We start from the raw sequence: 14,679 nt of genomic DNA, 5'->3' as shown, positions 1-14,679 counted from the left end.
ATATATATATATATGTATATATATATATATATATATATATATATATACACACACACACATATACAGATAGAAAAAGAAATAGATGGGGTGCCTGGGTGGCTTGGTCAGTTAAGTGTCTGACTTTGGCTCAGGTTGTGATCTCACGGCTCATGGGTTCGAGCCCCGCATTAGACTCTGTGCTGACAACTCAGAGCCTAGAGCCTGCTTCCCGTTCTGTGTTTCCCTGTCTCTCTGCCCCTCCCCTACTCCCACCCTTTCTTTCTCTCTCTCAAAAATAAGTAAACACTAAAAGGGAAAGAAAAAGAACAAGGAAAAGAAAAAGAAAAAGATGTTGGGGCACCTGAGTGACTCATTTGGTTAAGCATTTGACTCTTGATTTCTGCTCAGGTCATGATCCTAGGGTCATGGGATTGAGCCGGCATCAGGCTCCATGCTGAGTGTGGAGCCTCCTTGGGATTCTCTCTCTCTCCCCCCCACCCCCCAAATAAAAATAGAATAAAAAAAATAGATGCTAATCATATAAAATTGAAGCCTCTTACCCAGGGCCTGTCATTCAAATTCTTCCTGGCATCAGGCATGATCTCAAGGTAGAAGTCACTAGTTGTGCCTACGACACCTAAGATATGACCATCAGGGAAAATAGCCTTGGAAAAAGGTGATCAAAGTAACAGGATTTTTCAGAGACTGTATCTTTTATCCGCATTTATTGGCCCCCATATGGGACTGGGAGTCAAATCTATCTCTAACCATCTAGGAACTACTAACTGATACACGGTACTCATCCGTTAAAGGCTAGTTCCATTTAAGGAGAATTATTAAGGGGATGAATTGGTTCCACAATTAAAGTATAAAATGGAGCGTTTCCCAGAAGATTCAGTCATATCCACTTCCAGGTAATGAACTGTTAGTATGGGGGAAGCAGAATGGAGAATTAGATGTATCGGGTCACCCTGCAGTCAGGCTTAGGGCTGGCCTATGAACTTGATTTTCCAATTTAGGGTTGATAAACATGAACTTCAGGTCGACTCCATCATCTCATGGACCTCTCTAATTCTTGGAAGTAAAGAAGCCATGTGCACGTTCGAAATGGAAGGCTATTCCTTGGGGCTTCTGAGGCCTAACTGTCCTTGGGAATGTGGCTGCCCTACACTGCAGAGTGTCCTTGAGGGGTGTGGCAGTCTTTAAGGAGACGTCTCAGAGTTAAGCAGAGTCTCTTATACTGATGTTTTAGTATTAAACCAGCTATTGTCAAACTTTCAACCCTAAGAGCTCCTTTTTGTTGATTTTCCTCTAATGGACCATAAGTTTCCATTTTTACTTTTTTTGCTTTATTGTACTTATTAAGGGTAAACCATTAGCTACCACATGGTTATCATTCAGATGCATAGAATCACTAATTAGAATTTCTGAGATAACTAAGGTAATTTGTGGTACCATACTGAGCTATCAACATTTTTGACAAATCAAAACAAAATAAAAAGACAAAAAACAAAAAACTAAAACTTTCTGGGTGTTTTTTTTTTTTAATTAATGTGTGGAGTTTAATATAAGACTAACTTCACTATTTTTGAAAATGTTGAATTGAGCACCTCATGTTTAATTGAAATGTCTTTTGTGGGAAATCACTAGGTTAAGTTTTATGAGTTTGTCTCCTTTCCTTCTTCCCTCTCTCTTTTCCTTCCTTCCCGCCTTCCTGCCTTTCTGCCTTCCTTCTTTCTTCTAAGCTTTAAAAGTAGGCATGGAAACATTTAATGAGTATATATTTGCTTAACTCCTATTATATACAACATCACTGTAGCAGTCAGAGATCTAGCAGAAAACAGAATTCCACTTAGATTGACCAGGCAAGGACATTTTAACAAAGGGACACCTTCCAGAGATGTGGGCATGGTTAATGGGATTGGTAAGGGATGTTGAGGTACCTGGAGACCAGCAATAGTAAGAGGCCATTACTACGCCGCCCCCTGCCTGCCACCAAGCATGAAAGTATCAGAGGGAGAAGTAGTGATAAGGGGCTCTGTAAAATTTGGAACTATAAAAGAGGGCCTCTTGGCAAGAGCTTTTCTTCTGGAGGGATACTGAGATTGTAAGAAATATGGTGCCAAAGCAGGGAAGGAGTGAAGAAGAGATTCCTGTACTCTCCACTCCAGTTCTCCAATTCCACTTCTTGGATGGGCTTTACATACCCTAAGAAAGATCATAGCATTCTACGAAAACCTTGTTTGGTGTTTGCACAATTTAATGTATAGGGATGGAATGGTCAAATATTACTAAACGCATACAGAAATTTAGGTCCTGACTTGGTCTTGGGAAATCAAATCAATTTAGTTCTGAGGACCATACAATGATGAATGCACTTCTGGTGTTGAGTGGAGAAACATATTCCTGCATTAGCAATTTCACTGGAGTCATATCAAGTATTCTGTCTCCTAGAATAGCAAGATTTACTTATACTACTTTTTTCTTAGAGGGAAACAGCAGAATGTTCCCAAAATATTTCCACAAAGGATATTAGCTCCAGATTTGTATTCTTCTTCCCCAGAAACATGAAAGATGCAATTATATGTAAGTGATCATAGGTTGTTAGATTCTAAACTCTACCCAGCATGCTCTGTAAGAAATGAGAGACAATTTTCATAATCCTCAGCTCAATGACCAGTTTCATTTCTGTCTAATCATCAGTCTTTAGTGTCTCATACATGTCTCACATACGAGGTAATAATCCAAAAGCTAAAGGGATCCTTAGTCATTACTGTGGAGTATAATATTCTGATCAACTGTTGTCATTCCACATAAAATATGTGTATTGTTTTCAGTCTCTTATTAAATTAGCTCTACACCATTCCATTTTAGAGGCATCTAGACAATATAAAATAATATGGCTCTCTAGTTATTCTGCTAAGGAGTCAACTCTGAACTTGACAGTCATTGGGCTGACAAGCCAAGATTTCTTCCTCACATTTAGCATAGAATGAATCAGTTCTTTTAGTGCTCACTTCACTGCCTAAGTGTGGCCCGATGGAGCAGCGGCCATTGGGAGGCTGGAGAGGAGAAGGCTTTGGCAAACAACAAGACTAACAAGACAAACAAACAAACAAAACCCCAGGACACAAATATCTTTTGGTAAAATTATACTTTTTTTTTTTTCATTTTCATGTGTTCTCCAAGTTTTTTCATGAAAAAAAAAAATGTAACAGCACTCAACACAATTCTGTTGGATTCTGTACTTGGCTCTTCACTAAAACAGGGAAATTTTTTGTTGTCTGTGTTTAGTGATTAGATTACCTTCACCAATCTCCTCGCTTCTTATCTGGCTCCACTCTCACCCAAAGGCCGTATTTTATAGTTATGCTTAATTACTTAACATTTTCTTGGGTACGTGGTTAGTTTTTAAGGTTAAAAAAAGCAAAATGGCTTCATTTTAAGAGACAAAATGATCAGCTTTATTAATTAATTAGTTTACCTTACTAATTATACCTTCTGTATAATAACAAGCTACTTAATCTCTATAGGTCTCAGTGTCCTCTTATGTAGATGGGGGATAAAATAATTATCTGTGTTGTAAAAAGTAAACAAGACAGCATATGTACATTGCCTAGCACAGTGACTGGCACATAATCGGTGCCCAATTAATGTTCCTATTATTTTCGTTCACCTTATGTAATAACCAATAGCTCTGTAATCTAAAAAGCAATTCTTTAATGCAAGCGTGTATAAAAAGCCACCAAGAATAATAGTCTGTAAGAGCTTGAAACTAGAATATATTCAGCAGTAGTTCATTTAGACTGGCAGTAGAATCAGGTAACCAGAAGACCATAGTATCCGGATCACCATGAAAGATAGAAGTCCTGGTTAATGTGTCTATTTTAATAATCACTATCATTAGAAATGGATGATAGTATAATTTGTCTTGGAGACATCCTGATATACATATATGGAGGGGTGATCCGAAGAGAGAAGATACAGGCGGTACAAAAATGGAAACTTCCTTACCTTTGTATATTTGATCACAGACTTATAAATATTCTGTCTACATTAATCCCAACCCTCTGACCTTCACAAAAGTTATTTTGTGGTATCCAAGAATATTGACTTACAAATGTGCTGTTATTGCAACTGGAGATCAGCCAAAGGCCGTTCATAAAGGATTTTCTTGTCATGAGGGAGCAGCTGAGTTCTTTTTATTTCCCACACACTAATATCTCTATTACAGTAGTGAATATTCATCATTTTATACATTTATTCAACACATAGGTATTGAAAAACTACTAAATGAAGGCACAGTATTAGGCTTTGGAGACACAGAGATTTAGTATAGCGTGAAGTCTTTTTCTTCAAAGATCTCTTATCCTAGCAGTGAAGACAGACTAGTACAACAAAAATGATAACTTACTGCCTAATAACACCTAGATCATTCTGCACACGCACATCATAACTAAAGATTATTGAGCATTTACTCTTTGTCAGGTATTCATAACTTCTGAGCCTCACAACAACTGTCCCCATTTTGCAGGGGGAGAAAATGAGATAAAGAGATGCAAAGTCACTTACCCAAGGTCATATAATTACAAAAAAGCCCAACCCAGATTTTATCCTTTATTGTTGTTTGACTCTAACAGGGATGAATATATGGAAATTAGACACTACAGAAAGGAGACTGATTTGGGCTGATAAAGGGTTTATTTCCTGTAGTGACAAAGATACTCTGTATTTTGCCTAAATCTTACTTTTTTTTTTTTTTTTTTTTGGTAGTGAAGCCTGAACTAGAAAGGTGAAAACTAACAGGCTCATTAAAGGCTGTCACTGCAGTTCAGGAATGAGGTGACAGGGACTTGAACTGGATCTGTTGGAGAGGAGAAGGTGGATCACAGATGCCTAGTAGGTAGAACTCACTCACTACATGTGGTGAGTAGTTAGGTGTGGGGAAAGGGGGGTCAATGCAGAGTGTGTGTGATCCAGAAGACAAAGAAATTTGGAATGACTTATGTTTCAGATTTGGGAGACAAGTTGCTTTCAACAAAAATTAGGAGTCTACAAAGAAGAACAATAGAGCTATTTTGGGGTGGGGGAGAGGGAGAGGAGGTAAGGAAGTGAAAAAAGGAGAACTATTTTCTCTTCTCTCTTTCCTTCTTCCCTCTCCCTCCATTTCTTCCTCCCATCTTTCCTTCCTTCCTTCCTTCCCTCCCTCCCCATTATAACTTATTTACTTGATTTCTTTTCAACTGAGTATATTAATCAACATTTTTGAGATGCTTGACATCATTAAAAACCTCCTTCTGTTGCTCTGTTTGAACAATATGTTGAATAATATGTTTTCTACTGAAAATATGTTGAACATATTTTCTCTGGGGTAAAGGAAAACATGGCTTCAAATCCTATGTTACTTTGATTCTTTTTTAATGATGAACTTGACTCAGGCCACGTCTCTGAGCAGATTGAAAAAAAAAATTGCACATATTTGAGTTTGGACTGACAACCTCTCACAGCTACCTTTTTGTGTGTTGGAGAAAATCTCACTTTAACTGAAAGAATACTAAGAATACATGACAATCATGTCCAAGATATTTTGGTAACTGAATCTCAGTTATAGCCTGTACCGTCATTTCATATAACCGTCTCTTCCACCACAAAGATGTTCTAATCAATATATTATCGATTTATTACATTTTCATTCTGATTACTCCCCCTTACCGGGGGGGGGCCCACCCCACAAAGATCTTTGTGATCTTTGTGATTTGTGACCTTTGAGTGACTACACTAGCCAGTGAAATAATAAAACACGAAACCAAGGTACCTTACGTTTTGTTTGCAAAATCAGCAGTACCCGGGTTGCTAAAATCCAGCTATCTTATTCTCCACAGACTTTTCAAGAAGTAGCATCAATTTGTTTTCTGACGGAATTGACTGACAATTTCTTCTTTTATTTTGTTCCTTGAATTGATTAGTTTTATTGAATTGACTGGCTCGCCCATCAGCCGAGATTCCATTCATAAAACAAGAATTGTCTATACATGTATTAAACTAATTTATTTAGGGTACAAAGTAACTTCTTTTAGAGAAGAGATATTCTTGTTAAATAGCAGTTTCAAAAACCTCTTCCAAAACAGAGAGACCCCCTTAGGGAGAAAATAGCTAGGATAGAATTTTCATCTCTCTGTGTTGGGTTATAAAAATGAAAAAGAAGTTCATATAGCTTGTGTTGCATAACAAATGAGGTTTATGTAACCCAAATGTTCTCTGGCCTGACCAGCTTATGACTACCACACATCATAATAAATAATTCCAAATATCCAAATTTCTAAGGCATCATCCTTATGTGCTTGAATGACAGAAATTAGCATCTCTCAACATGTCCTCTAGCTATTTCTAAGAGCTCCACAGATAGCTGTCACATGAGTGCTCAGAAATAAGTCTCCCACATTATTCTGCCTCAGCCCCCAGACATGCTGCCACAATGCTGGCTTTGCTGATGATGGCTGTGGTGGTATCTCCACTCTCCAGGCACAGCTGTCCTTTGCCAATGACTGTGCTTGTCGCTACCACTCTACTCTTATGAAAGGGATCCAGCTCTCCTTTTCCGTTTCTAATTGGAAGCCTCGGTAAGATGCATTTGTAATTCTACATGTAAACGCAGAGTCCAAGCTCTAACTTTCAACTTGACCTCACTGAATATTCAGAGTAATAGAAATGACATACAGTTTACAGTGTGTATTACTGTAGGTTGATATGCTGAGAGACTATCAGCATATTCCTTTTTCTGGGCAAACCTTAGTCAATCTGCTGGTATCTGGTTTAGTTCTTTGGCACTCTCATAAACTTTAGATTAAACATATGATAGTTCTTGAAGTCTGGGTTATGCATTCTCTCTCAGTACAGCATGTGAGGGCCATGGGAAGGTCAGATCAAGTCATGCCATGCCAAGTTTAGGCCCCTTGGTTGACACAATCTCTCCTGCAGTGCAAAGTGAAGGAAAGATCTGTACTTCCCTATGGCGCTTTCCCCATCTCTATGCTCTATCTACCATGAGCAACTCTTTAAACAGACTCTATCTAATTCTGCAAGGACATGCACTAATAGACAGGCATGGAGAATTCAAACCATATGCAATAAAGAAGCATGTATTACATAAGGGAAATGATCAACAGATAATCAGATCTGGCTACCAATGACAAAGCACTACACAATGTTAGAATGAAATTGTCTCAAGTATTTTCATTTATGAAAAGAGCCTTTGACTAGTGTTTAATTGAAATGACCAATCAAATGATGTTTTTTTCCAAAAAAAATAATCTGAGAATGAAGTGAACAATTCATAGTCTTGAAATTTCATTCCCAGGCAACTACACCTATTTTTGAAATTATATCAAATTTTACTAATATTTAGCATATCCTATAAAGTCTGACAATATAACAGATAAATCATAATCTCCTTCTGAGGTGTGATTACAATTAGGATAGTGGGATTTTGGGGCATCTATGTAGCTAGTTGGTTAAGCATCAGACTTGGTTTCGACTCAGGTCATGATCTTATAGTTTGTGAGATCAAGCCCCATGTTGGACTCTGCCTCATTTCAGGCTCCGTGCTGACAGCATGGAGCCTGGTTGGGATTCTCTCTCTCACTGTCCCCTGCTTATTGTGCATTCTCTGTCTAAAAAAAAAAAAGAAAAGAAAAAAAAAGTGAAATTTTCTTAAAATATAAACTTACACACTGTTACTGTGATTTATAGCCCCCAGCATGTTGCCATAATGCTAGCTTTGCTGATAACACTTTCAAGAAATATGTGTTTGCTCTTTATCCATAGTTTCTGGCTCATAGCTCCCCAAATCTTAGAATTTCCTGATCAATAACAGCAACGGAAACATCTTTTGTTACAATATTTAGCCTCTTGCCTTCAGTCTGGGAAGGAGGGGAACTTCAGGATCATAAAAGTGAAATGGGTGTCTTGTTATAACAAGCCCTTCCCCATCACAATAGGATTTATGTTAATGAGGTGATTTTTGGAAAAAAAAAGCTAAGGATGGGGGCTGGTCACCAGAGGAACCAACCTTGAATAGAGGGTTGGAACTTTCAGCCCGATCGCCCAACCTCCAGGTTGACTCAATTACCCATGGCCAATGATTTAATCAATCATGCCTATATAATGAAGCTTCCATAAAAACCCAAAGAAGCAAGTTCAGAGAGCTCTGTATTGGTAATATGTGGAGATTTGGGAAGAGTGGCAAGCTCAGAGAGGACAAGGAAGCTGTGAACCTACTTCCCACATACCTTGTCCTATGCATCTCTTTCATCTGGATGTTCATCCATATTTTTTAGCATATCTTTTTATAACACTGTTAATCAGTAAGTAAAACGTTTCTCTGAGTTCTATGAGGCACTTTAGCAAAGTAATTGAACCCCAGGTGGGGTCACTGGAAACTCCAATCTATAGACCATCAATCAGAAGCACAGGTGATAACTTGGGCTTGCCACTGGCATCTGCAATGGGAGGGGGAAAGAATCTTATAGGGTGACTGGAATCTCCAGGTAGATAGTGTCAGAACTGAGTTGGATTGTAGGACACCTTGCTGGTATCTGGAACATTGCTTGGTTGGCAGTGTGGAGGGAAAATTCCTCCTGCATACATTGGAATTGGGTCTAGGGACCAAAATATACACATAATACATTTTTGATACATATTGAATAAAAAATACAAGCAAATATTAATTTTAATATATATTATTAGCATTACAACTATTCAGTGTTTACAAATTAGAGTATGTCCTAAGTATTTAATATAATCTAATATAACAAAACAAAATATTACTCTATTATTATCTAGGTAAGTATGTAATTCAAAGGCAATATATGTTTTTTCTGCTCTTGATTCAATGAGGAGGGATTTTCTCTATGTGCCTCTCCTCCTTTACTTACTACATCTCCTATGTAGGCTGTAAAATTTCTCAGTCATGTTAAATGTAAGTTACTTTGTTGACAGGTTAATGAATGGCCAGTGTGGGCTGGAGTTCTGAAGATCTGGCTTTGAAGGAGGACTTCAACTATCTCTATTTTGATCTTAATCTGTTTTTTCAAATTGATTAAGTTCTTCTTTTCAGCTTATCTTTCAACTCAGGCAAAAGACCCTGTGGGAAAGCATCCCATGATGGGAACCAAAACTACACACTCAAGCAATAGGGAATTCCCTGAGCCAGCAAGAACCAATGTAATTGACCCCAAGGCAACAATTCACCTGAACTTTATTTCCCAGCTACACAGACCCACCAGCCTTTGTCCCACATTTTCCCTATATGAACTTAGAAGTTAAATATCAGCGAGGATCATTCTGGATCCTAAGGTTGGCAGAAACTTCTAGAATAGAGGCAGCAATTCCAAAAATCTTCTGGTTTGTTGGTGCTAATTTCAGCAATTTGATAGAAGAAGATTTGATCAGGAAAATGAATGCCAATGACAGAAGATGAGCTTTCCCCCTCCCAAGCTTCCTGAGATGGGATTGGCTATCATTTTACTGCCATGCCTCATCTTTTCTTCTACTTCCTTTCCTCTTTGGAAGTTCAGGAGTTTTTTCTATTCTCACTTGATGGTTGGGAGTCTGGAATCAGGAGAAAAGCCAATCATGATACGTGTTATACACGAATCTGCATAACTCTACGGTATGCATCTCAGCATTTATTATATCTGATTTCTAAATTTGAGAAGAATAACTAGATATTCTTGCTCAATGCTATCATTCTTTCTCTTGGAGCAAATTTGCCTAAAAAGAGTGTGGAATACCACATGTGTACCATATAGGACTGTCCCAGTTTAGATCATCATGAATAAATGAGTAAGTCTTGGGGCACCTGAGTGGCTCAGTCGGTTGAGTGTCCAACTTCGGCTCAAGTCATGATCTCGCGGTTGACGAGTTTGAGCCCTGTGTTGGGCTCTGTGCTAACAGCTCAGAGCCTGGAGCCTGCTTCTGATTCTGTGTCTCCCTCTCTCTCTGCCTCTCTCACACTCATGCTCTGTCTCTCTCTGTTTCAAAAATAAAGATAAACATTAAAAAAGAATTTTTTTTTTTTTAATGAGTAAGTCTTTCAGATTTAAGACTCAGTATTGGCAAACTCATTTGGGAAATGGATTTAAAGTCATATTTCTCAACCTGGCCTCTTCTAGCAAGAAAAATGGTAGTTTGATTTCCTAATTTTCTTACTAAAAGATAAGTCTTATTACCAGTTTATTCAGAACCTGGGCAGGGAGTAAGGATAGCATTTACTGGGTTATTTCTCATTGTGATATTATTTATAACATATAATGTTATATATATGTTATATATATGTATATACATATATTATACTATAATTGAAAACAACCAACACAATTCAATATTTGGGAGACTAAGCATTCCTATTAGGGAGAGACAGGGGACAGGGATTAGTTTTGAAAGGTAAACTGTAGATGTATTTGAAGGTCTTTATGTTCAGGATAATGGATTTTAGTTTTGTTCTTTATGCAATAGAAAGCCATCAAAGATTTTTAAAAATGAAAGATGTGCTAAGATTTGCTTATTAGATCTCTACTACAGTAATATCGAATTCTGAGCTGGCTTTGGTTGTCTAGTACTAGGAAATTAGAGAAGACTACTATAATGCTCATGGGTGAGATGAGTGAAGTCTTAACAAGAACAAAGTGGACTGACTGTAGGTAGTTTAAAACTGCATTTAACACACTATTAGACAAGGCTTCTAAATAATCTCTTCGCATATTGTTTTCTTTGGGATCAGCCGCATTTCTTTTATTTAAAAAAAATATTTAAATTTGAGGATAGTTGACACACAGTGTTGCATTGGTTTCAGGATATGTAACATAGTGATTGAACATCTCTATACATTATGCTCTGCCTGCCACAATGTAGCTACCATCTATCACCATACAACACTATTATAATACCATTGACTATATTCTCCATGCTGCATCTTTCATTCTTATGACTTATTCATTCCATAACTGGAAGCCTCATCTCCCAATCCCATTCACTCATTTTGCCTATCTCCCCACCTGTCTTCCCTCTGGTAACCACCATTTTGTTCTCTCTATTTATAAGTCTGATTCTTCAACCTCACTTATGTTTCATTTTTTTACACTGGTTGAAAATCTGTGCAGAGAATTATAACTGCATTTAAAAAAAATAACTGTTGAAATTACAGTATTAGTTCACAAAGAATAACAATATAATCAATAAGTAACTATTAAAAAACAAGAGTGGTTCAATTTGGTCATTTAAGTAAAGGTAACCATCATTTTTTTTTTTTTTAAACAGTTGACTCCACACCCCTTATGGGCTTGAACTCATGACCCTGGGATCAAGAGTCGCATGCCTTACCAACTGAGCCAACCAGGCACTGCACGGTAACCATCATTTTATTTACATGTGAAATATTTATTCCATGTAAAGACTAATGGCAATTTTTATTTTTATTTATGTATTTGTTTTAAGAATTTTTAATGTTTATTTATTTTTGAGAGAGAAAGAGAGAGAGTGAGCAGGGGAGGGGCAGACAGAGAAGAAAACACAGAATCCGAAGCAGGCTCTAGGATCTGAGCTGTAGGCACAACTACGAACCACAAGATCATGACCTTGTGGGACCCAAGGAATTTAACAAAAATCCCCTACCCCTGGACAAGCAGAGCAAGACTAACTCCATTTTGTGCTACACCCACCATCTCATGCATAACCCCCACATGACCTACTTATTGCTTAAGACACTCCCCCACCCTAGTCAAGCCGCTGAGCACACCCTTACTGGAAACCGGAATTTAGGAATGCGGAACCCCTAACTGCCAAAGAATGTAAACCCCGCCTTTTGCCCGCCAAACTTGCACGCCATTTCTGACCAGAGCGATAGGCTAGTTCAAACAGTTACTATAGGGTAAATTGTAATTCAATTGGCCACCTGCGTGTGGACTGACATGACTATGCAACTTTCTGTGTGTGTTACAATCTCATTGGCCGCTGGCCCCTATAAAACTGCTACGCCTCTTAACCTAGGGGCCAAGTCCCTGCTCCGCTGTGTATGCTCGGGTATACTTGGGCCCAAGCTCGAGCTTGCAAATAAACCCTTGTGCGTTTGCATTGGTATCGGCTCCTTGGTGGTCTCTTGGATTCGAAATCGGGGGCATTACAACCTGAGCCGAAGTCAGAAGCTTAACTGACTGAGCCACCCAGGTGCCCTTGAGAGTAATGGTGATTTTTATGTGATATACTTAGATATATTATTTTTTTATTTTAATCCTAATAGAATTGTCCATTTTTGAACTTTTCATTTAGTTCACTGTAGAGCTTACCTTCTATACCTAAACTGAGCATCACCAAAGACAACTGTTACCTAGAGTATTATGTCTTGAAAATTATTAATGTAGAGCTGAGTATCATTGATAAATGAGAGTTACTTATCAGCATTTGCCATATAGTGAAATATGAAATTGACCAGTGTAATTTTTCAAAAGCAATTAGTTGTCTAAGTTGAAGATAAGGGATTAAATAGAAAATATTTCTAAAGCAAACTAAGGTAAATTAAACATTACACATTTAAAAGTTTAAACATGACACTTGCAAGCTAACATTACCTTGCAGCATGGTGATGAATGTCAGCGTGCTTCTTCCAGGTAAACAGAAAAAGTTCAGTATTACAATGACAGCTACAGGTCTTAAATAATTGCCTTGAAACATTAGATGATAAGGTATTCCAGTTGTTCCATGTTTCTTTGCTGCAAAAAAAGGACAGTGAATAAACCATGCCATTCAAGGTCTATTTAAACTGCAACAGACTAACCAGAAAATGTCAAGCAATCAAGATGATATGAGTTTTGTCCTCTGAAATCATGGATTTTTTTTTCCAAACTAAAATGAAGTTATATTTTTACCATGACAAACCAATTGAATAGTTAAACATTGGTAAGAACTGATTGCTTTGATTCATCGTGGCCTCTAATTAGCTTGAATTATAACTTTCATTGATTTGACTGATAAGCAGATAGTATAGCGCCATAAAGAAACATCTTCAGGGCACCTGGGTGGCTCAGTTGGTTAAGCATCCGACTTCAGCTCAGGTCGTGATCTCACAGTTCGTGGTTCGAACCCTGCATTGGGCTCTGTGCTGACCGCTCAGAGCCTGGAGCCTGCTTTGGATTCTGTGTCTCCTCTCTCTCTCTGCCCCTCATGTCTGTCTCTCTGTCAAGAATGAATAAACATTAAAAAAAATTAAAAAAAAAAGAAATATGTTCTTCTTCCTATGTGCAGAAATTGATGAAATTTTAGTGGGGTTTAAAAAAATATTTGTCGAACATCACTATGTGGTGTACTTTGTGCTGTGTACTGCTGCTTTATGAAGTGAAAGGAACAAAACATGAACTAATAACCACAATCACTGGTCCAGATAGTGTGTTAACATCATAACATCAAACATAAATGTACTAAAGCTAAATGCAAAACTCTCAGGAAAAAGGGTAATATCTACTTTTGTATTAGTAACTATTTCACATATAGATATATCCTGAGCAGAACGGGCAGAAAGTGTAAAAGCAAGTAAGTGTAATGGCAAGAACATTGGTGTCTTGGGCATTAATTTGGAGGTCATGAGACTAGAGAGGTAGTCAAACACTGGCTCATAAAAGTTCTAAAATTTGTTCTAAATCTTACAGGTAACAGGAAGTCAATGACTGTTTTCAACAGAGGAATAGTTTGACTATTTTTGTTTCAGAAAGATTTGCTTTGAAGGCAGTTTAGAGAATGGATTTTAATGGTGACAGATATTCCATGAGACCAGTTAGAAAGTAATAGTAACATTCTACCGTGTAGACTGTTTTGGTTCGTTGGCTGTGGACATGAGAACAAAGGAAATCTTGCGAATAACAACCACATTCCAACTTGAGTCATTGAGTAGATGGTCATGTTAAACTCCAGGATAAAGAATATGGGAAGTTTTCTTGAGATCCAATAAGGAGTTATTTTAGACACAATTGAGTATAAAATTGCTTCGGGATGTTCCGAGAGGTAGTAAGTAGTTTACTTAATGAACTCAGGGTAAAGGTAGAGCTTTCTATACATATTTTGCAGACATTAGCATACATATTATTGCTACAACCTTTAGTCAGGGCAAGTTAATTTGGAGATAATATTTGGAATGTGAAGAAGAGTACAATTGTTGCAAACTCTTACACTGAAGGAGTGGGCAGATAAAGAGCACATAATCAAGGAAATTAAAGAAGAATAATCAGAAAGTAGGAATGAAAACCAAGAAGAGCATCATGAAAAGAAAGGCAGTGTTTTTTTTTATAAAGTTTTATTTTTATTTTTATTTTTTATTTTGAGATAAAGAGAGAAAGAGTGAGGAAGGGGCAGAGAGAAGAGGGAGAGAGAGAATCCCAAGCAGGCTCCACACTGTCAGTGCAGAGCCAGACTTAAGGCTCAAATCCATTAACTGTGAGATCATCACTGGAGCCAAAATCCAGAGTCAGATGTTTAGCTGACTAAGCCACCCAGATGCCCCTGGTTTTTTTTTTTTTTAATGTTTATTTATTTTTGCGAGAGAGAAAGTGTGAGGGGGGAGGGGCAGAGAGAGAGGGAGACACAGAATCCGAAGCAGGCTCCATGCCCTGAGTGGTCAGCACAAAGCCCGACGTGGGCCTTGAACCCATGAACTGT

Source organism: Herpailurus yagouaroundi, unplaced genomic scaffold, assembly GCF_014898765.1.
Source record: "Herpailurus yagouaroundi ecotype Mexico unplaced genomic scaffold, PumYag 28, whole genome shotgun sequence".
Classification (NCBI taxonomy): domain Eukaryota; kingdom Metazoa; phylum Chordata; class Mammalia; order Carnivora; family Felidae; genus Herpailurus; species Herpailurus yagouaroundi.
The sequence above is the reverse complement of the archived record's forward strand: the minus strand, read 5'-3'. Positions refer to the sequence as shown.